The sequence below is a fragment of the Hyperoodon ampullatus genome (genome assembly GCF_949752795.1).
Source record: "Hyperoodon ampullatus genome assembly, chromosome: 6".
In the NCBI taxonomy this organism is placed as follows: domain Eukaryota; kingdom Metazoa; phylum Chordata; class Mammalia; order Artiodactyla; family Ziphiidae; genus Hyperoodon; species Hyperoodon ampullatus.
Window position 1 is genome coordinate 114,662,478 of NC_136919.1, and position 24,808 is coordinate 114,687,285.

Sequence of the window (24,808 nt, forward strand, 5' to 3'; positions counted from 1 at the left end):
CGTTTAAGGTAATTATCCACATGTATGTTCCTATTACCATTTTCTTAACTGTTTTGGGTTTGTTATGTAGGTCTTTCCCTTCTCTTGTGTTTCCTGCCTAGAGAACTTCCTTTAGCATTTGTTGTAAAGCTGGTTTGGTGGTGCTGAATTCTCTTAGCTTTTGCTTGTCTGTAAAAGTTTTAATTTCTCCATCAAATCTGAATGAGATCCTTGCTGGGTAGAGTAATCTTGGTTGTAGGTTTTTCCCTTTCATCATTTTAAATATGTCCTGCCAGTCCCTTCTGGCTTGCAGAGTTTCTGCTGAAATATCCACTGTTAACCTTATGGGGATCCCCTTGTATTTTACTTGTTGTTTTTCCCTTGCTGCTTTTAATATTTTTTCCTTGTATTTAATTCTTGATAGTTTGATTAACATGTGTCTTGGCATGTTTCTCCTTGCATTTACCCTGTATGGGACTCTTTTCGCTTCCTGGTCTTGATTAACCATTTCCTTTCCCGTATTAGGGAAGTTTTCAACTATAATCTCTTCAAATATTTTCTCAGTTCCTTTCTTTTCTCTTCTTCTTCTGGGACCCCTATAATTTGAATGTTGGTGCGTTTAATGTTGTCCCAGAGGTCTCTGAGACTGTCCTCAATTCTTTTCATTCTTTTATTTAATTCTGCTCTGCAGTAGTTATTTCCACTATTTTATCTTCCTGGTCACTTATCCGTTCTTCTGCCTCAGTTATTTTGCTATTGATTCCTTCTAGAGAATTTTTAGTATCATTTATTGAGTTGTTCGTTATTATTTGTTTGCTCTTTAGTTCTTCTAGGTCCTTGTTAAACTTTTCTTGTATTTTCTCCATTCTATTTCTAATACTTTGGGTCATCTTTACCATCATTACTCTGAATTCTTTTTCAGGTAGACTGCCTATTTGCTCTTCATTAGTTTGGTCTGGTGGGTTTTTACCTTGCTCCTTCATCTGCTGTGTGTTTCTCTGTCTTCTCATTTTTCTTAACTTACTGTGTTTGGGGTTTCCTTCTTGCAAGCTGCAGGTTCATGTTTCCCATTGTTTTTGGTGTCTGCCTCCAGTGGCTAAGTTTGGTTCAGTAGGTTGTGTCAGCTTCCTGGTGGAGGGGACTAGTGCCTGTGTTCTGGTGGATGAGGCTGGATCTTGTCTTTCTGGTGGGCAGGACCACATCCGTTGGTGTGTTTTGGGGTGTCTTTGACCTTATTATGATTTTAGGCAGCCTCTCTGCTAATGGGTGGGTTTATGTTCCTGTCTTGCTAGTTGTTTGGCACAGGGTGTCCAGTGCTGGAGCTTGCTGGTCGTTGAGTGGAGCAGAGTCTTATCGTTGACATGGAGATCTCTGGGAGAGCTTTTGCCATTTGATACTACGTGGAGCTGGGAGGTCTCTGGTGGACCATTATCCTGAACTTTGCTCTCCCACCTCAGAGTCACAGGCCTGACACCTGGCCAGATCACCAAGACCCTGTCAGCCACATGGCTCAGAAGAAAAGGGAGAAAAAATAATAATAATAAAATAAAGTTATTAAAATAAAAAATAATTATTAAGAATAAAAAATTTTAGGGCCTCCCTGGTGGCGCAGTGGTTGAGAGTCCGCCTGCTGATGCAGGGGATACGGGTTCGTGCCCCGGTCTGGGAGGATCCCATATGCTGCGGAGCGGTTGGGCCCGTGAGCCATGGCCGCTGAGCCTGCGCATCCAGAGCCTGTGCTCCGCAACGGGAGAGGCCACAGCGGTGAGAGGCCCGCGTACCGCAAAAAAAAAAAAAAAAAAAAAAAAAGAAAGAATAAAAAATTTTAAAGTAATAGAAAAAGAAAAAAAAGAAAGAAGAGAGCAACCAAACCAAAAAACAAATCCACCAATTATAACAAGTGCTAAAAACTAAACTAAAAAAATAAAAATAAAAAAATAAAAAATGGACAGATAAAACCCTAGGACAAATGGTAAAAGCAAAGCTATACAGACAAAATCACACAAAGAAGCATACACATACACACCCACAAAAAGAGAAAAAGGGAAAAATATATATATTGTTGCTCCCAAAGTCCACCTCCTCAATTTGGGATGATTCGTTGTCTATTCAGGTATAACACAGATGCAGGGTACATCAAGTTGATTGTGGAGATTTAATCCGCTTCTCCTGAGGCTGCTGGGAGAGATTTCCCTTTTCCTTCTTTGTTCGCGCAGCTCCTGGGGTTCAGCTTTGGATCTGGCCCCGCCTCTGCATGTAGGTCGCCTGAGGGTGTCTGTTCTTCGCTCAGACAGGACGGGGTTAAAGGAGCCGCTGATTCGGGGGCTCTGGCTCACTCAGGCCGGGGGGAGGGAGGGGTACGGATGCGGAGCAAGCCTGCGGCGGCAGAGGGCAGCATGACATTGCACCAGCCCGAGGCGCACCGTGCGCTCTCCCGGGGAAGTTGTCCCTGGATCCCGGGACCCTGGCAGTGGCGGGCTGCACAGGCTCCCGGGAGGGGAGGTGTGAAGAGTGACCTGTGCTCGCACACAGGCTTCTTGGTGGCGGCAGCAGCAGCCTGAGCGTCTCATGCCCGTCTCTGGGGTCCGCGCTGATAGCCGCGGCTCGCGCCCGTCTCTGGAGCTCATTTAGGCAGTGCACTGAATCCCGTCTCCTCGCGCACCCTGAAACAATGGTCTCTTGCCTCTTCGGCAGCTCCAGACTTTTTCCCAGACTCCCTCCCGGCCAGCCGTGGCGCACTAGCCCCTTTAGGCTGTGTTCACACCACCAACCCCAGTCCTCTCCCTGGGATACGACCTCCGAAGCCTGAGCCTCAGCTCCCATCCCCGCCCGCCCCGGCAGGTGAGCAGACAAGCCTCTCGGGCTGGTGAGTGCCGGTCGGCACCGATCCTCTGTGCGGGAATCTCTCCGCTCTGCCTTCTGCACCCCTGTTGCTGCGCTCTCCTCCGTGGCTTCGAAGCTCCCCCCCTCCGCCACCCGCAGTCTCCGTCCGCGAAGGGGCTTCTAGTGTGTGGAAACCTTTCCTCCTTCACAGCTCCCTCCCACTGGTGCACGTCCCGTCCCTACTCTTTTGTCTGTGTTTTTTCTTTTTCTTTTGCCCTACCCAGGTACATGGGGAGTTTCTTGCCTTTTGGGAGGTCTGAGGTCTTCTGCCAGCGTTCAGTAGGTGTTCTGTAGGAGTTGTTCCACATGTAGATGTATTTTTGATGTATTTATGGGGAGGAAGGTGATCTCCACGTCTTACTCTTCCGCCATCTTGAAGGTCTCTCCTCAGTCTTCACTATATTTAAAAATAATATTAGTATCTCTTCTGAATGGCAAAGTATAGCCACAATAAATTTTTTTCTTAATAATCTAATCACTCAACAAGTTGTTGGGACAAATCTCTCTGTCCCTACACTGAAAGCTGCATTGTGGATACATGAGGGCTTATGGAGGTACTGAGCAGACAATTGGTTCTTCATAAATGTTTCCTGAATCTTTCTCTTGTCTCAAGTCAGCCACTATCAAGCTGGGTGAGGTCAGATAGTTAGTTGTCCTAGTTGACCTATAATTTCTTTATTTTTAAAAGATAAGCACTTAACCAAATGAGTGGTTTTTTAAGTTATCTATTGGTTTGATCCTGTGATCCTCTTTTTATAAAAGATATATTTCATACAACTTCAAAATGTCAAATGGGAGTGGGACTATTCTGGCTTAGGCTGTGTTGAAGCGGCTGACTTTTTACCTGTTTAGTCTTCTTTTCTTTTTATCCTCACCCCACCCCCAAAGGCCTTGATATACCTTAGAGAATCCCAGAGCCCCAGAGAACACAGTTATAAAATCATAGTACTAATTATCATTATTATTTATTTAAGCTCCAATTTTAAAAATTGTTTCAAAATATTGTTTAGTTAATTGCCTTATATGTTCCTACAATTTTAATTTTTCTATTGTTCTGTAATAAAACTTTTTTTTCACTTCAATCAGCAACATGTGCACAAAGGCAGTAAAGCAGAAAAGATGAACTTTCAAGGTTCATATCTATCCTCATGCTTTGGAGACTTTATGAATCTATAAACAATTCTATTTAATCACACACACTTGAGTGTCAGAAACTCAACTTGGTGTTGGATTTTGTCAGGATAAAGAAACTGGTTGAGATATAATCTAATTGACAAAACTTTTGAAAACTATAAAGTACTGTATCATAACTAATTGAATAACACTAAAATATATATGAGCGTTGAAATTCATGTGATAAAGTTGTCTGAATTTTATTGCTGTTCAGAGGAAAGGGAGGCCAGTATATTTTGCAGGAGTCAGAAAAAGGACAAAGTGAGGGCTTCCCTGGTGGTGCAGTGGTTGAGAGTCCGCCTGCCGATGCAGGGGACACGGGTTCGTGCCCCGGTCCGGGAGGATCCCACATGCCACGGAGCAGCTGGGTCCGTGAGCCATGGCCGCTGAGCCTGCGTATCCAGAGCCTGTGCTCCACAGCGGGAGAGGCCAGAACAGTGAGAGGCCCACATACCGCAAAAAAAAAAAAAAAAAAAAGAAAAAGGACAAAGTGAGATGAGCTGAGTCTAGAAGAAAGCAAGACTTTGGACAGACAGAAGGATCAGAGGTTGATGAGGTCCTTATACAAGTTTGGTGGCAGGACTGAATGCACGGAACCCAGCTTTGTGAGGCTGTGTGGTATATAGGAGGACCAAGAGCTGAGGTCAACAGCTCTGCTGCTGGACCCTGACTTTCCTCCTTAGTCAATGAAAGAATGTTTGTGAAGACACAAACAATATTTGGCACTTAAAACCATTCATTTCTTCTTCTCTCTTAGAGGGGGATATGAGGAAAAAATTAATCCACTCTGCTCCCACCTATATATTATTTTGACCGTGTAAAAATATTGGAAGAGTACAACGTATTTATGGTATAAGTGCACAACTTATACTTTGAAATATGTTTAAGTTTTGACCTTTAAGCAGATAATTCATTTTTCATATGTAGATTGGTGATGTTAAGAATTGGTATAATATCTTCAAACGTGAATACGTTTAGTTCTGTGAAATATTTCTTACTGTCAGGTAGTCATGCACAAGGAACTGTGCCTGGTAGGTCGGTGCTGCCCAAAACAGATGGCACAAGTCATGGGGTATCAGCTGTTCCAAGAAGTGGGATATGTTATGTTGGAAATCTAGCTTTTCACATATAAGAGGTAGAATACGAGTAAAACGAAGGGTGAAATGTCATTTTTAAGGAACAAGCCCCAGATAGATAAGGTAGGATCAACTACTACCATGTTACCTCTTACCATATCTATCTGGGCCTTGTTCCTTAAAAATGACGTTTCACCCTTCATTTGATGATTTTATAAATCATCGTAGATCCTATTTGGTGAAGGAACAATAAAAATCTACCCCTCCATAGAAGTTGGTGGTGTTTCTCCTCTTAAATTGCTACTATTTTTCTTTTTCATTTCGCACCCTGGCTCATGGGCTTTCTGGCCCTGAAACAGGTTGAAGCGAAAACAGGAAAACATCATTTCTCCTACTCTGTTTCCTGCCAAGTCAGCACTAGGAAGTGCTAAGGACCTGGAGGTGTGGACTCAAGTCAGTTCCTGAAATCTTCCTAAATCAGTCTGGTTCATTCCCTGAGAAGGAGACTTGCTGTTAATAAGATTGTGACTCCCACAAAGAAAGAACATTGATAGAAAGTCAGTTAACATATTTTATCACATTTATAGGCTGAAAGGGAGAAAAATATGATACTCTCAAACAATGCTGGAAAGCTCTTTGAAAAAAGAAACTCAACATCTGTTCACCAATGAAAAATATTTTGGACACTTGGAATCAAAAGATGTATAATACTAGAATAAATAGGCAATATGTTTTTTAGGGAAAATAATATATAAATAATGGAAAAGCGGACAAAGAATTATTATTATATATACATGAGGCACCAACCAGGAAAATGAATAAATTACTTTGACAACTATTTAGAACCAAGAGATTTTAAGTGCCTGATTATAATATTTACATATGAAAATTATTAGATGTTCTCTTTATAGCAATAACAAGCTATAATGTGAATGGGATATATTCTGCTTACAATATCAAGAAAAATGAAAACATCATGAATAAAACATACCAAGAAATGTTTTAGAAAAAATTTTGAAGGACATAGTAATAGAAAATGATTTAATGTAGATATAATCTATTGTGTTACTGAAACTTGCAAAGTTTATTTCTTTAGCTGTGTCAGCCTTGGGGTGCAAGAGGTAAGAGATTATAACTATGCTAATATTAGGAAAATTCTCTGCTTTTCAGTCTATGCCCTGAGCTGAGAATTCTGGACTTTTAAGTTACTCCCTATCTTTAAGTTGTCAATCACTATTTTTTTTTTTTTTTTTTTGCGTTACGCGGGCCTGTCACTGTTGTGGCCTCTCCCTTTGCGGAGCACAGGCTCCGGACGCGCAGGCTCAGCGGCCATGGCTCACGGGCCCAGCCACTCCGTGGCATGTGGGATCTTCCCGGACCGGGGCACGAACCCACGTGCCCCGCATCGGCAGGTAGACTCTCAACCACTGCGCCACCAGAGAAGCCCTAAGTTGTCAGTCACTATTAGGAGCCACCAGTTCACCTCCAATCCCTTGAAATTCTCATGCCCTGCATATTCTTCCATGCACAGACCACTCAGATTTCCAAGCTTTGCCTGTAATGGGCCGTTTATTACATGTGATCCCAGACAGCCCATGCATGCCTCTAGCTGCCAGAGTTCCAGCCCTTAATTGTGATCCCAGACAGCCCATGCATGCCTCTAGCTGCCAGAGTTCCAGCCCTTAATTGCACCAGGATTTTTCACTGTTCTCAGCACCAACTAGGCCAGTAATATATCCTAAATTTCACCAACTTTCTTGGTGGAATGGTTGTCAATTGTATTAGCTTAGTTGTAAACATGAGAGTCTAATTTATAATGTTAAGAGTCCAACAAAACATTGCTATAAGTAAAAGGATGATGGTTTATATAGGTAGGAAAGGATTACTAAAAGGATGGTGGTAACTGACAGAATCTCTTAAGGTGCCAGACAAATAGGTGTAGGGGTTACACGGAAAAGAATGCCTCAAATCCTACCCAGTACTCTTCTGCTACTGCTGGGACGTAGGTAGTACATATGACTAAAACTGGACACTAATGCCACTGGAATTGCTGTCACTGCAACTCTTGGAAACTAGAAGTAGCTGCTGCCTCTGCTACTACCTATCAACACAACGTGAATTTCCAACCACGAAGGGTGTGTGATTGGAAAGGGCGTGAGGAAGGGTGTGTCTGATTGGCATGGCATAAACTGTGTGACCACAACTTGCGCTATGGAGGCTGGGAATGCAAATACTTTACATTTACAAGTCTTCTAGGGAGGCAGTCTTAGCTTCATCAGGAAAAGGAGTCCCTAAGCATAGGAAGGGGTTCTGTTTCCAGGATGCAAAAACAATGACAAATAATAAGTAGGGGAAGTTCTTGCTCATGTATTTTTTTTCTGAAAAACATTTCTTCTCAACATTTCTATCTTATTTTTTTGTTTCCAAAGGAATCATAGGGTCACATGACACATTTTGAAATAATTGAGTTCCAATTTTCATTAGATGAGATTTAAGTCAATCAGATAACTTGAAAAAAATTTACATTTTATGATACCCAGTATTTCCATCTAGGAATATAGCATGACTCAATTGATTTACATATTCATTTATATTTTATAACAAAGTCTGCAAATATCTTCACATGAAGATAAATTTACTAAATTTATTCCAAGGTAATTTTTCTGTTTCAAATGAGGTCTTCATATGGTTTTTAAACTGACGTTTGCCAAAATATAGAAAAGTCATTGATTAGTAAGACTGTTTTATTGAAATATAATATACATTTAGAAAAGTGGGCATATCACATGAATTTTCATAAATTTAATATATCCTTATAATCAGCAACTAGACCAAGAAACAAAAAATTACCAAGCTTGACACCAGAGGCAAAAATCTTAGCATAATTTTCTTGAGCTCTATCCTTGTTGCTTATATGTATCGATAATTCATTTCCTTAGAGCTGAATAGTATTTCATTGTATGTATATATCCCAATATATTTATTTATTCATCTGTTGATGGACATTTGAATTGTTACTAATTTTTGATTGTTACAAATGAAACTGTTACGAACATTATGTGTAAGTTGTTGTATGGACATATGCTTTCATTTCTGTAGGATAAATATTCTGCCCTAAAAACTTACCTCAGGTTCCCATCCCCATCTTCATAACTCAGGGAAACTGCACATTGAGTCTGCCTTCTTGTGCTTTGTCATGGAAAATCTTTCTAGGCTGGACCAAATGTAAGGCTTACCTGTGTTTCTCATCATTCTGGGATCACTGTCTTTGAATTGCTAGATGTCCAAATTCTTGAAAACTGTTGCTTAATGAATTTTTTCCAGTTGTTTATTTGTGTCTGCTAGGAGAGTTAATGCTACTCCATCTTGGCTTGAAGCTGAAGTCCTAGTAGTTTTTTTTTTTTTTTAATAAATAGCTTTACTGAGAGATACTACACATGCTATAATGTTCACTATTTCAAAGTGCAGAATAATTATTCTGTAGGTTGCCTTTTCATTTTGTGAACAGTTTCCTTTGCTATGCAGAATCTTTTTAGTTTTATTTAGTCTCACTTGTTGATTTTTGCTTTGGTTGCTTTTGCTTTTGGTATCAGATTCAAAAAATCATCACCAAGACCTGTGTCAAGTAGTTTACCACCTATATTTCCTTCTAAAAGTTTTATGGTTTTAGGTCTTACAGGCAAGTCCTTAATCCATTTTGAGTTAATTTTTGTGTCTGGTGTAGGATAGTGGTTCAGTTTCATTCTTTTGCATGTGGCTGTCCAGTTTTTCCAGTACTATTTATTGATGAGATAGTTCTTCCTCCATTGTATATATTCTTGCCTTCTTTGTCATAAATTAATTGACCATATCTGTGTGGGTTTATTTCTAGGCTCTCTATTTTGTTCTATTAATCTATGTTTTCATGCCAATACCATACTCTTGATTACTGTAGTTTTGTAATATAGTTTGAAATCAAGAAGTATAATGCTTGCAGCTTTATTCTTCTTTCTGAAAATTGCTTTACTTATTTGGGGTCTTTTGTGGTTCCACACAAATTCAGCATTGTTTTTTCTATTTCTGTGAAAAATGCCATTGGAATTTTGATAGGGGTTGTGTTGAATCTATAGATAGCTTTTGGTACTGTGGACATTTTAACAATATTAATTCTTCCAATGTATGGGCATGGAATATCTTTCTATTTATTCGTGTCTTCTAATTTCTTTCACTAATGTCATAATTTTCAGTGTACAAGTCTTTCATCGTTTTGGTTAAATTTTTTCCTAGATATTTTATTCTTTTGATGCAATTGTAAATGGTATTTTTTTCCTCAATTTTTCTTTCTTGTCATTATTATTACTGTATAGAAACACAACTGATTTTTGTACACTGATTTTGTTTTCTGCAAGTTTACTGAATTTGTGTGTTAGTTCTAACAGTTTTCTGGTGCCTTTATGGTTTTCTATATATATGATATCATGTCATCTGCAAATAATGACAGTTTTACTCCTTTTTAGGATTAGGATGCCTCTTATTTCTTTTCCTTTCCTTGGCTAGGACTTCAGTACTAAGTTGAGTAAAAGTGGTGAGAGTGGGTATCCTCGGCTTGTTCTGATCTTAGAGGGAAAACTTACACCTTTTCACCATAGAGCATAATTTAATTATGGGCTTGTCATATATTGCCTTTATTATGTTAGTGTCCATTCTCTCATACCCACTTTGTTGAGAGTTTTTATCATGAATGAAAATTGATCAACATAGTCTTATACTTTTCTTTGTACATTTGTTTTAAATCAGATAGGAGAAGAAAAGTGTTAACAAGCAAAAATACACTCATATAAAAGAGTAAATGGATTTCATTTTATTGCTGTTTTTTATTTCTTCAGTCAATCAGATCTTCTAGTATCCTTTAATTTCAGCCTGAAGTACTCTTGTAAGCACCTTGTAGTGCAGGTGTCTTAGCAAAAGATTCTCTCAATTTTTGTTATCTACAAATGTTTTAATTTCACCATCTTATTTTGGAGGATAGTTTTGTTAGACATAGAATTCTTTTTTTTTTTTTTTTTTTTTGCGGTACGCAGGCCTCCCACCGCTGCGGCCTCTCCCGCTGCGGAGCACAGGCTCCGGACGCGCAGGCTCAGTGGCCATGGCTCACGGGCCCATGTGGGATCTTCTCGGACCGGGGCACGAACCCATGCCCCCCACATCGGCAGGCGGACTCTCAACCGCTGCGCCACCAGGGAAGCCCAGACATAGAATTCTTGGTTAACAGTCTATTTCTTTCAGCACTTTCAATAGATCATTCCACTGTCTTCTGGCCTCAATAGTTTCTGATGATAAATAATCTGTTAATCTTATGAGGATTCCCTAGTATATGATGAGTCAAAAGTGACCCTTGATGCTGTCAACATCCACTCTTTTTCTTGACTTTTGACAGTTTAACCATGATGTTTCTAGGTGTGAAACTCTATGAATTTATCCCAGTTAATATTTGTTGAGTTTCTCAGATGTTAGATAAATGATTTTCCTTAAGCTTGGGAAATGTTTTGGCCATTATTTCTTCAACTATTTTCTTCTACCCAATTCTTTCTCCTTTTCTTCTGGGACTCCAGTTGTGCATACTTTAGCATGATTTTTGGTCCCCACATGTCTTTGAGACTGTATTTTTCTTTATTATTTTTTTTCAGGGAGAAGCCAGACAGGTCAGATAGTGACAATTTCCTGTTGGGTGTTTAATAAAAGTCTGTTATTAACAACAATAGTTAATACTTAAGTTTTATAGTATGTCATGAGAATCGATACCTGAACAATTTTGAGCCTTCCAATACATAAACGTGGTTTATTTCTCAATTCATTTAGCTCCCTTTAATTTCTCTTAGCAATATTTTATAATATTCAATGTATCAACTTTGTACGTATTTAAAAAATTTTGTCCCAATTATTTCATGATTTTTGTTATCATGGTTTATGGTATTTTTTAAATTTCACTAAATTATTTGTTGATAGTATGTAAATATACAATAAATTTTGTATATTCACCTGTTTGCTACACTCCTCTTTAGTTGTAATACTTTTATTGTAGATTATTGAAGATTTTCTACCTAAATTATCTTATCCTCTATAAATAAAGACAATTTTACTTCTTCCTTTCCAAACTGTTAGCCTTTTATTTCTTCCCTTATTGCACTGGTTAAAACTTCTAGATAGATGTAGTGAGCAGATATTCTTGGCTTATTCCATATTTTAAGTATAATGTTATCCAGAAGTTTTTCATAAATGTCCTTAATCATGGCTGTTGAATTTTTTCAAATATTCTTTTTCTTCATCTATTGAGAAAATCACATGTGTTTTCTTTGTCATTCTGTTAATATGATAAATCACACTGATATTTGTGGTAAACCAACATTGCCTTCTTAGAATAAACTATGGTTAGTTGTGATATATTATTCTTTTTATACGTAGCTGGATTAGACTGTTAATAGTTAACAAAATTATTTTTGTATTTGTATTCTTGAGAGAGGTCACACTGAGCTTTTGTTTCCTGTGATATCTTTGTCTGACTTTAGATCAAAAGTATTCTGTTCTCACAAAGTGAATCTAGAAATATTTGTCTCATCTGTTTTCTGAAGGAGTTTTTGTAGGGTTGGTCTTATTTCTTCTTTGAACGTTTTGATGGAATTCATCAGTGATACCATGTGAGTCACCTAAAATTCTGAGGATAGATACATGTATAGATTATAAATTCAGTTTCTTTAGTAGTTATAGGACTACTGAAATTTTCTTTTTCTTCTTGTATCAATTTTGGTAATGTTTATCTTTCATGGAATTTGTCCATTTCATTTGAGTTTTCAGGTTTATTGGCATAAATTTTTTCTATAATACTCCCTAATTGCCCTCTTCATTTCTATGAGACCTATAGTACTGAGATCTATTTGATCTATTTGATATTGGTCATTTGTACCTTCTCTCTTTTTTCTTGATCAGTTTAGCTAGAAGTTTATCAATTTTATTGACCATTTCAGTAAAACAGCTTTTGGCTTCATGAATTACTGATTGTTTGTCCATTTTTAATTTTATTTATATCTATTTATTACTTTGTATGTTTCTACTTACTTGGGTTTAATCAACATTTACTTTTCTAGCTTCTTAAGATGGAGACCTAAGATTATTAATTCTATAATTATTATTTATTTTCTAATATAAAATTTAAATTTAACTGTTTCTAACACATTTTGATACACTATGCTCTCATTATCATATAGAAGAGCTTCAAAATAAAAGAAACAAAAAAACCCTGATATGAAAAGAGAAATAGAAAAATATGTAAGCTACAGCTGTTTTATTATTTGGGTTTGTATAATGCATTTTTTCCTATTCTTTTAACTTTAAACTTATTTGTTTCATTAAATTAAAAGTGAATTTCTTAAAGACAGCATATAGTTGGGCTCACATTTTTATTCAGTCTGATAGTCTGAAAGCCTGACTTTTAATTGGAGTATTTAGTTTATTTAAATTAATGTTATTATTGATAGAGTTAGATTTAATGTACCATCTTGATATATACACTGCCATTTTATTTTTTTCTTCAATTTTATTGTCTTTTTTTGATTAACTAGTATTCTTAGTGTTCCATTTTATCTCCAATACTGTGTTGTTAACTAACTCATCTACTTTAAAATGTTAAGCATTTACAATATGTATTTTCAACTTTATTAAGTCTTTTTTCAAATAATGTTACTCTAATTCACATATAATTTGGGACCTCTGTAAAAATATACTTTCGTTTCATCCCCACTGCTTTTGTATACAACCAATTTTTAAGGAATAAAAGTTTTTAAGGAATTAATAATTAAGAACAAGTAAGTTACATTTCCCACATATTTCTGATGCTCTTCATTCCTTTGTTTGGACACCATTAGAAAATGAAATGCAAACCTCATTCTGAATTAATTTATTTGCAATGTATATATATGCCAAGGAAGAAGGAATTAAATTGATCAATTTAATTAAAGTAGTTGGATTTTATTGTAAGTAAGTTATAACTCAATAATATTCACCTAAAAAACAAAGAGTAGAAGTTTGTACTTTAAAGGACCACTGAGGGCTGGTCATTTTGGGAGGAGGGGATTTTAATAACTTTCACTATTTCTTCTTTGAAAATCAGTATGTTTTTAGTTCCTATGTTTTCTGTAGTCATTTGAGTATATTACATATTTTTAAAATATTTTCCATTTCATTCATATTTTCTAATTTATTTGCATAGAAAACAAAGTTGTCTTCTATGTATCTACATTTTTCTCTTTTTCTGTGGTTATTTTCCATCTTTTTAATTCTTGCTTTAGGTAACTTTTCATTCTGTGTTTTTGTTTTTTACTAGATTTAGATGGTGATTTATTTTCTTACAGAACCATCTTTCTTTGTATTTATTAATTTTACTTTGTTTTCTAGTTGATTTTTGCATTTATCTATCAGTTTTGCCTTTTGTTTTCCTGTAATGTATTGTTTTTCCTTTTCTACTTCTGAATTTAGATGCTTAATTTATTTATTTTCTTTATTTTTTCTTAATAATGCTATAATTTTTTCTGAGCTATACTTTAACTGCAGCCTACAGACTTTCCTATAAACCATCATATCGTTATTTTTGGAAAATGTGAAACTTTTGCTTTATTATATAATTGACCCACAAGTTATTTAAGGTAAAATAATTTTTATCTACAAGCAATAAGAGCTCTTTGTTTTCTGGTTTTCTTAGTAGTTTCCAGTCTATTGCTTGAATCCCTTTTCCCCCTAGGATGTTTTTGAAGAGATTTTGCCATCTACTCCTTTGAAGAGGCTGGAGCAGTTTTGGGGAAACTTGTTGAGAATATCAATGACATTGCCAGTAATATTTATTTTAGGGTCCTCTTCATTCTCATTCACACTTTCAGAAAAAAAGCAAAACGTATGAAACTAGACTTTTAAAAAGTTAAGAGTCAGGGACTTCCCTGGTGGCACAGTGGATAAGACTCTACGCTCCCAGTGCAGGGGGCCCGAGTTTGATCCCTGGTCAGGGAACTAGAACCCACATTCATGCCACAACTAAGATGCCACAACTAAGGAGCTCATGTGCCGCAACTAAGGAGCCCAACTGCCACAGCTAAGACCCAGTGCAAGTAAATAAATAAATAAATGAATAAATGGGGGAATAAGAAATAAGAAAGATAATAATAAAAAAAAAAAGGATAGGGCTTCCCTGGTGGTGCAGTGGTTGAGGGTCCGCCTGCCGATGCAGGGGACACGGGTTCGTGCCCCGGTCCGGGAAGATCCCACATGCCGCAGAGCGGCTGGGCCCGTGAGCCATGGCCACTGAGCCTGCGCGTCCGGAGCCTGTGCTCCGCAACGGGAGAGGCCACAACAGTGAGAGGTCCGTGTACCGCAAAAAAAAAAAAAAAAAGGATAGACTCATACAGGGATTACTAAATGTATTGAAATTGGTTCTAAAGTCAATTAATTCAAAAAAAATTTCAAGACATTAAGGCAATGGAAGAATATCTTTAGAATAAGTAAAGGAGATAACTTTCATTGGTGAATATTTTGAAAGCATTAACATTCATATGCATCTGCAAACTCTGCATTGTTTAAAAAAATATATTCTCATTGTATCAGTACAGTCTTGTTCAAAATATAACAAATTTGGAGTTAGTTACCTGAGTTGGCATCCTGCCTTAATCAGTCACTAATTGTGTGATCTTGAGCAAGTTCTATAACTTCACTGAGACTCAGTTTTGTCATAGTTAAGCATATAATAATAATAATGGCTCATAAAGTCATGATGTGAGGGTTATAAATGTAGTTTATTCAACGCACAAAACCTGCCACAATGAAGACATCCTTCAAATGGTAGTTATTTCTGTTTGTGCTGTTATCAAAAGAACCGAAGTAAGAGCGGAAGTATAAGAATCCTCATCTCACTCATTATATTGTACTATTTTCAATTTTGTGAATCAATAGTATGCAAGCTTTTTAAGAAATAGGATTTATGCATATTCCACAGAACCCAGATATATGACTAATGTGGAAGAGTTATCCAATAAATTTATTCATTCCGTGTTATATTTTCGAGCACTTATTATGCTCACAGAAACATAAAACTGAAAAATAAGTTGGGAGTGCTTAGATCCATCTTGTCTTGGTGTGTCACAGAAAGATTTAACCACGAGGTGGCAGCAACATATAGGGAAAGACACTGACTTTCTCTTGTAGAAGTTAGCTGGTCTGTGTCAGCATAACCAGCGCGTCAGCTTCCCGGCTGCTGGTAATGGCCTGAGTTACTTCCTAATTGTCACCATGAATCCATTTCATGGCTGATGCTAATGAAGGAAAGCCATAGGTTCTCTCCTTGACCATCCCAACAGGATTCTCAGAGTGACATTTGGGAATTTCTTTTTGTTTCAAGTGAAAAAAATTACTAAATGAACAATATACTTTAAAAGTGCTCCCATTGCACTTGGTACTATCTCTACTTCAGCTCAAATCAGCTTGTCTTCTCTCTGTTTCTGTAGCTGTGTCATGAGCCCCTGGTGAGGTTATATATTTTTTTACCTTTAGCATATTTAAATTTATGTATTATTATCATTCTTCAAATTTAGTTATAATATTCTCTAGGGGCATTTGTTTTAATCAGTTAGAACACAGGTTGTAGAACTAGCTGTGACTTTTCTAAATTTTATACTTTTTTATTTTGGAATAATTTCAGGTTTATAAGAAAGTTATAAAAATAGTACAAAGAATCCCCAACTATTCTCCCCATGAGGATATTTTACCTCTCTCTGTAACCTTGATGGCTAGTACCATTCCCCACAGTCGAGAAAGAAAATGATTCAATAATAATTACTCCAGAAATAATCTTACTTCTGAAATGTATTGTGTTGGATGGTTTTAAGCAAATACCAGAGTCCAGATGAAACTTTCTGTATCTAGTCACCGTCCAGAGAAATCCAACATCTGATAGTTACCTTTGCTTGCCCAAGATTTTGAACCAAGTTGCTTCTTATTACCATTTCAAAACTCTATTCGTACCTGCCTGCTTGCATTTTATTCACAATTCTCAAAGGATTTTCATGTATTTACTCTTTACTGCAATCTTTATGAGTAGATGAAGCAGGCATTACTGTGTCAACTTTACAGATTTTACAGATCATTTAAGTGACAATTAGACAGATTAACTACATGGGAACTAAATCAGTGTAGGAATTTATACTGAAGAGTTTGACTCCCACTTTACCGTTCTTTCTCCTCTACCTTGCTGCTTTTTCCTCAGTAGAAATATCATGATGCTGTCCTGCAAATACATCTTAATAAGAGGTAAGAATGAATTAGGCTCTAAGGCTTTGAACAGCATTTAATCTGCAGGCTAGACATTTGAAGACAATCTCTCTTACTCTATAGTTTTCAGTAAAATGGCTCAAATTGTCCTGGCAAGAACTATCCCTTATAAATAACCTTTGAGGGCTTAGAGATATAAAAAATTTCTCTTCATCCGACATTCACACATACCCTTTGTAACAGTCAGGGCCCTTTGATCACAAGTGACAGAAAATCCAGCCTGCCCTGATTTACACACCAAAGGGATTATATTGATTTCTGACTAAAAGTACAAATGTGGGTCTGACTTCAGAAGAGACTTAATCTGGACCCTCCAATCATGTTTTTAAGATTCTATTTTCTCTCTCTCTTTATCCTGCCTTCTGCAGTGTCGATGTCCTCCTCTGTGTGTCCTTGTTCCCGTACCAATCTCCTTGTTCCCAACAGCTCCATGAGCAAAATGACTGCTGTGTTTCCAGACCCCAGACTATACCATCTAAAGATGGAGAGAGATCCTCTTCCGGAAGATCCCAAGCAAATCCTGGGATTTATCTTTTTTCTTTGGCGTGAATAGAATATTATGACTATTCCTCAAACCATACAGAGCAGGAGAGAGGATTCGCTGATTGGCTTTAACTAACCAGGGTCCATTCCCATAGCTGGAAGGGAGCTAATCTTCCCAAGTCCCAGGCCGGAGAATGGAGGCAGCCTCGATTCTCCAAAGTCTTTGGGCAGAAGAAGAGGGAGATGGGTATTGGGCGGCAATCAGCAAATTATACTTCCTTCACTGTGCCCCTGTTTTTAGGCTTCTTCAATATATTATTTCATCAATTATTACTTCCTTATATTTCCACACAGTTACTTCCTCTCTTTGAATTGGAATACTTGGGGTGAGATTTATAATAACTGAGATTTTTCTGTAGTATCAAGACCTTTTATCAGGAGTCATATCTTGCTGTTGGCTAAACACCAAGATATTTGGCCATATTTAGATAGTTAGCTAAATTTTGCTGGATACAAAATTTACTAACCATCTAACTTAAACACATCACAAATTCTGAGTCAACAATAAAAATACTTAATTCTTGAGGGATTGAGATAGCAGAGGTTAAAACACCTAACAGAAAATTGGTTCCCTTTTTTCTCATGAATGACTTGAATGGCTCAACTAGACACTGACCCCCATCTACCTGAGTTCTAATAGAGCTTGGCACTAAAATGTATGTTCCAGAAAGCCCTCCATCCACTTCATCCAGGTGTCCTCAATAATTTTGTCAACTTGGTATGGTCATATCCTTGGGTTATATCCTTCTCCACAGGAACACTGTGTAACTGGAGGAATGAAACCATCACCAACCATCTCTCCCCCAGACAGACCAGAAAGGAGGACAGTCTCTGGTTAAGAATTCACTTGACTTCTAACAAGTGATCATTTTAGTAGTTACAGTGTGCTAAGAAAATGTCCATTAAGAGACTTTTTGGTCTGTACTAGGTTTATCTCTTGTTATCTTCAAGCCTGAGGAGGGAACTTTTGAAAACTAGAGTATGAAGAAAAATAACTAAAATTGCTATTCATAGTAAGGTAAGGTCGTAAACCTAGAGCAATAGTTCTCATCGGGGACAGTTTTGTCCCTCAGGGAACAATCGGCAATGTTTGAAGATATTTTGCGGTGGCGGGGGGACCCACAAGTGGAGAAAGTTGGTGGTATTGGCATCCGGTGTTTAGACACCAGAGCAGCTGCTAAACATTCTATCAGTACAATGCACAGGGCAGCTCCTGACAACAAAGAATTACTCACCTCTGCTCAAAAGTATCATTGTAGAGTATGGGACAGAAAAAATATTGTTTTCCCTTCTTAGTGGATTATATCCTACAATCTGTGAGATTTGATGTGGGTCCTTCAGGAGCTGTGTGTGCGTGTGTGTGTAGTTTGTGTGTTTGACTGAACAGTTACTTACTGAATAACCAGGAGAAGAAAGAGGTATGTCTAGCTGGGGCTAGATTGGACTCCATTTGGATGGCACTGCCTTCCTTATAGAAAACGTTGAAGATCTAAACCAATACCTTCCTGTGCTTTGCCATTCAAGAATTTCCAAATATACTTGAGACTAGGAAAAATGTACTTCTTGAGAGAGGGACAGGTACTGTGGGTACAATGGTGAGCCCCAAGTGAAGGTGGAGAGTCATATAGCAGAATTTAGAAGAGACAGAGAATTCACAGAGAAGCACAAACAGAAGGACTATGGATGGGGTGGGGGGGCGGCATACATCCGGGTTCTCAGCAGAGTTCTAATTTACCCCATTGTCCAGAGAGCTATTAATCAAGCCCTCTTTCATCCTAATCATGGAGCAAGCTTAGTCCCCAGCGTGAACACATAGAGCCCACACAGGGAAGGATTATATTTCTTGAGCGCTTTGCCATTAGACTAACATAAAAGTACAATTTTAAGTGTTTATCCTTCTCCTATGTTGTAATTCATTTTTTAATTTTTCCTAACCCTTCAATAAAATCTGATATAAAGTTGTGTCTGGAAAATAAAGAAACAGGCCTGTCTGTCTCACCCTCATTAGCAACCAGCAGCCAAGTACAGAGTTCAGTGACCAGAGAGGTCGTCAGAAGCAGACCTTCTGGGAGAAGAGGCCAGTGGGGAGAAGCAACCTGGGCAAATCAGAAGGATTTAGTTCTTTTGAATTAAAATTTTTTGACTGGAGACTTGAAAAGCTGATTTAGTTATCAAAAGTTTTTTTGTACCTTAATCTCATTCTCTGCACACGGCTTGGCTCCATTTTATTTATTTATTTATTCATTCATTCACTCGTTTATGCATTTATTACGTACTCCTCATTTCCTGTAAAACTCCTATTTATCCTGCCTGAGTATTGGACGCTACGTCTCTCCCCTCAGGCGGATCTGACTGCTTTGTCCTTGCTTGTCAACCAGACATTTCATCCACTCTTTATATAGTCCTTGGAATTAAATTTGTTCCATGACATGACTTTTAGGTCATGGAACAAATTTAATAATTTTCACGGTTATTCATCTACTCATGTTTCAACATACTCACATTACTGCTCATGTTTCTCCTTGAGACATAAGAAAAAATAAAAGCAGAGCCCTGGCCTTGTGTGGCTGGTATAAGAGAGAAAGTAACAATTACATTTCTGGATTGGTCCAAGGTCTGAAAAGTGGAGCTGAAAATGGAGGTCCTCCAGGCATTACAAGAAAGGAAACCGGGCTTCCACAGCAGTGAGAGGCCCGCCTACCCCCTCCCCCCACAAAAAGGAAACCAAAAATATGGAAGCCCAAAGAACAAATCTGGGGTGGAAAAGCTTAAGGCAGTATGCTCTCATGCCGGGCAGGTCATCACATTACCTGTAAAATTTATAACACATAGATGCCATGCCCCACCACAGATATGCTCAACGAAAATCATCCAGATTGGGATCCAAGGATCTGTACTTTTGGAAAGCATCCCAGGTGATTCTGAAGAGTGATCAAGTTTAAGAAATTGGGTTCTGGGGATTTAAGGTGAAGAACTGCCTTGCAGGTGTGACTGCACGTATGGATCCTGCCGTATCTGGGGACAGGCTTACAGAATTTCTGAGATGCAACACGTATTGCTGGCCCCTGAGTCCTGCTTGGGCCCAGCCTAATTTGCATCATATACCCTCCCGTACTCCAGTCTGGGGGGGCCAGGTCCTCACTGCCTGTGTTCCTGGCTTTAGGTGGAGCACTGACCTAATACATAGATCCATCAATTTGTACTGGGCCTTACTCTATTTCCCTTGGCTTATACTCATGGCACAAAAAGAGATGAGAATAATTTTTTGAAATCAGCCACAATCCCGTATATATATATATATATATATATATATATATATATATATATATATATATATATATATATATATATATATATATATATATATATATATATATATATATAATTTCCCATAAAATCTGTGCCACAAGGAAGGAGTGGTTTCCAAGCCTGGGAAGCCTCTTACAGCTGGTGTGTGCGACTTTGTTACGAGCTGTCTCTTCTGAGTGGTTTGGCTTATCTCACTGCTTGCTGCTGGAGATTTTTAGGCTGCAAAATATTAATTGTTTGATTTTCAGGGAAATGGCATAATTCTGTACAATGGGACCTCCTGTTTAAAACAGACCTTGCGCCCAATCCATATATAATATGTCTCCTAATCTTGCACTCATGATTTCTTTTAAAAATTTGAACATATTTATTTTTCTGTTTACCACATTTTCTTTTTTTTTTCTTAACTACCCTGTTATTAAGAACACCTTCCCATTATTAAAAAAAAAAAACGGTGATTACAGTAATGTATGATTTAGAAGTACAGTCTTCCCACAGGACCTTCTGATTTAGGTATATTTAATATTCTTAATTTGGGACACTTGTATATTAAGTGTAATGTGTATATATGTTTAAATGTAAAAACACAGAGGCTCATCATTTGAAAGCATAAAAATAGAAGCTAACTTGGTAAAAAGCAGGCTTGGAGTGTGTATCATTGAATGGATTCTGAGATGACATCCCTATACTAATTATATGAGTCAGTGAGCAAAAAAGATTAGCTTACCCTCAGCATTTCAGGGTCATATCTTTGGGGTTTGGTATAAAAAATTAAAGCTACATGAGGTTAAAATGAAACTCAGGGGATTCCAATAGTATTTTATACTTGGTGAATTAGTGCCTTTATAAAAGAGGCCCCAGAGAGCTTGTGAGGCCCCTTCCACCATGTGATGATACACGAAGTCTACGACCTGGAACAGGGCCCTCACCCTACCATGCTGGTACCCTGATCTCAGACTTCCAGCCTCTAGAACTTTAAGGAATATTTTCTGTTATTTATAAGCAACTCAATCTGCTATTTTGTTATAGTAGCCAAAATGGAGTAAGACACTTAATATAGTGGTCAGTGCCTGGTCCTTACTGAATTTACGATATCATGTCCTTGCTTCAATACCATCCTTAGGTACTCATCATCCATGGCCCAAAATTAAAATGATCTAGTTTTATATTTTCAATAACTTTCATGATCTGGCTATAATCAATCCTTCAAGCCTCATTTTCACCTAGTTTTCTCTAAGAACCCTCTGTTTCACCCAGACTACACAGTTTCCTCATTCCTAGGGAAAATACCTTTGTTCAGGATTTCCCACTCTTCAGAAAGGGCAACCAAACTTTTTTCCATATATCTGAGTCCTAGTTATAATCTAACACCTAGTTTACATTGGGCCCAAACCGAAAAGCCATTCTTGACCTCCCAAGACCAAAGTGTTCTTTCCCAGAATTTCTGTATGATTGAAGGCCCATTTCATTCTTCTGGCCCTTAACATAAGCTGTCTGCACTGTCAGTGAACTTTAAAGCTATGTTTGTATCTTGTTATCTCAGTTATGTTGAAAGTCCCTAAGGATAGAAATTTGGAGGTTTCTTCTTTGTAATCTTTCATAGCATAAAATAGTGCCTTTCATACCACACTCAAATATGTATTTAATTTTTAGTACACCCAACAGAAGTAGATGTAGAGTAAGTCTTACACAATTGAATACCTAACTGTTTGTAACAGTAAGGTATTTTTTAATATATGAAAAAAGTTCGTATTTGTTCCAGTCACTTATTTTTTTTATTTTCATATTATCTTTGGATTACATGTGAGTTTCTTTTCTAGTTGTTTTCAACAGTCCCTAATTTTAAATGTTCAAGCACAATTTTTAAAGATGTTGAATGGTAATTCTGGCTAAAAATAGTTCTTATTGAATGGCTCTGATTTGGGACTAAACTTTGAAAAGAAGACAATCAATGTTTTTCCTAGAGCTTCTTATTAAAAGCACAATAAACATTCCCAGAATTGTGGAGAAGTTATAGCACAGTTAAGTTTGTTTGTCCTGGAGCCAAAAATTCAAAGGAACATATGTTTGTCAAGTTAGTGGAACGTGAGAAGATGGGTTTAAATAATCACAGGATAAATCTGTTGCTAAGTTTTTCAAGGATTTGAAAGTTTTAGATGAATGTGATTGGGATCAGGGGACTGAGCAGAGCCTGTAATTGTGGTCATTTAGTCTATATTTCTTTACACTTACCATGATTGTGTGCTCCTTTCCCACAGCAAACAGATGTTTGCTTTGTAGTATTCCATTACTCAGTTGGAAAGTAAAAAGCTACACATTTCCAGGATTGTTCAGGAACACACTGTATTAGGGCCAACCATCCTAACTCATCCTGCCTTCAGAGTTAATCATGTCCGTAAGACAATTACGTACATCGCTAACTTAATACCCTGACAATAACTGAGGTGGTATTTTCCAACTGCTTGTATTATAACTCACCTAAATATCCTGAGAGGGCCAGACAGAAGTAAGGGGACTTGACTTTCCCATTCAAGACTTCCGAGAGTAATTGGCATTTATTTGTTTCACTCTCAGAATTCAACTCTTTAAAAAAAGAAAAACCCATGTGGTTTTACTTAAAAACAGAGTACAGACTTGTACTAGATAATTTGGAAGCAATAAACAAAGAAAAAAAAGAAAAAATTTTCTCATATTTCCATCCGTCATGACCCATTATTAGTATTTTGTAGTATTACTGTTTTTTCTTGGAATATATAACATTTTTAATAAAATCTGAATTACACAATACTATTTTATAATTTTCTTTTAGGTTTAACAATACAATGTGCATGTTATACATTACTTATCTTCTATAATGTCATTTAAATATTTTTATAGTATTCCATTATCTCCCTATTCTATATTTTAATTAATATTTTAGTAAGGAATGTTTATGCTTCCATTTGTAACTATTATAAATACTTCTGCAGTAAATATCTGTGCCTATTTTTTGTTTCAGTCATTGCAATTTTCTATTATATTCGTATTGTATCAGATGAGTTCTTTGTTCCTCTTTATATGTTTTCTGTGCAAGCACTTTTCTTCTGAATTCAGGACAATTTCTCAAGCTTGTTTTCTAATTCCCTTTCTTATCCAATCTAATATATTCTGCCTCCTCCACACTTCAGTAGAGATTATATTTTTCATCCTAGAATTTTCCTTATTTGAGCTTTTTTCCCCCTCATAAAGGCCTGGCCTAATTTCAAGATGTAATATTTTATCAGATAACTTGATGAACAAAGATTAAATATTTACAAACATTTGTTCCGTTTCACAATGTATGTGTTTCCTTAGGGCTATTTGTTAATGTCTCAGCCTTTCTTTGAATAGCTGTCCTTTCATGTGCAGCTTATCCTCCCCTACACAATGATCCCATGTAATAAGCCATAAAAAGACACATGGTCTGAAAAAACATTTTGTTTTTGCAACTTCTGGGTGACAAAAAGCATGCTAAGAAATATACCCTAAACGTTAGAATTTCTGGAGTATCTGGAAGGTATGTTCTCTACGATGGCGGCTGTCTGTCAGATAGTATTCTGATATTAATGGTTTCCTTCATAAATGGACAGGATCGAAATTTATTTATAGATGAACTCACTGACATTAATAAAAGGAAGACTAATTGTTAGTGCATGTTACTGTTTATGTCAGCAAATTTTGTGCAGTCTTTTATTAACATGGCTTTACAGAAAGAAAACAAGAAATCCATTTTATCATGTTAGAAGAATTTTTCCTAGTTTCAGGTCTATCTTGTTGTAATCTCAAGACAGTGCTATTTTTAACATTCTAACTTCAGGTGTAGGGTAAAAAAATTTTCTCTTAATAGCTATTTCTCATTAGCTACAAATTTCTGAGTTGTTTTATGTTTTGGAGGAAAGGGGTCAGGAGCGTGTGTGTGTGTGTGTGTGTGTGTGCGCGCGCGCACGCACGCACAAGCTTAGGAGGGAGTAAGCGGGAGAGAGAGAGAAATAGAGAAATGGGGGGGTTGTTAAGAGAAGCTCTAATAAAGAGGATCACTAAGAGACATTTTATACTGAAATCATCAGGAGTGGTACTACCTAAAAAAAGTGAATGAATGACACCGAACACTCATCAAATTATCACCTTTGTGGGAGGGCAGGTTTGATGCCGGCAACTGTAGACGCCTGTCATGCTGAGACGCTAGATGGCTGATATAAGTTTATGGCTTAACAATGACAAAATTCTTCTCAACTTCTGTTAAAACTTAGTTGAGAAAAACGAACAGTATCTCTCTATCTTACAGTGGTATTGTGTTGTAATTTTGTGAGTTGCTGGGGCAAGGAATAAGATAGCAACTTTATTTGGAAAGCCAGTAAACTGAGAAGATGGTGGATGAGTGTCCCCCCAAACCATCCTGCCTGGATTTGGGTGCTAGTTTCTTTTATAGAACAAAGAGGGGGTGATGAGAAGGTAAAGTAAAAAGAGGATAAGTTGTAGCAAAT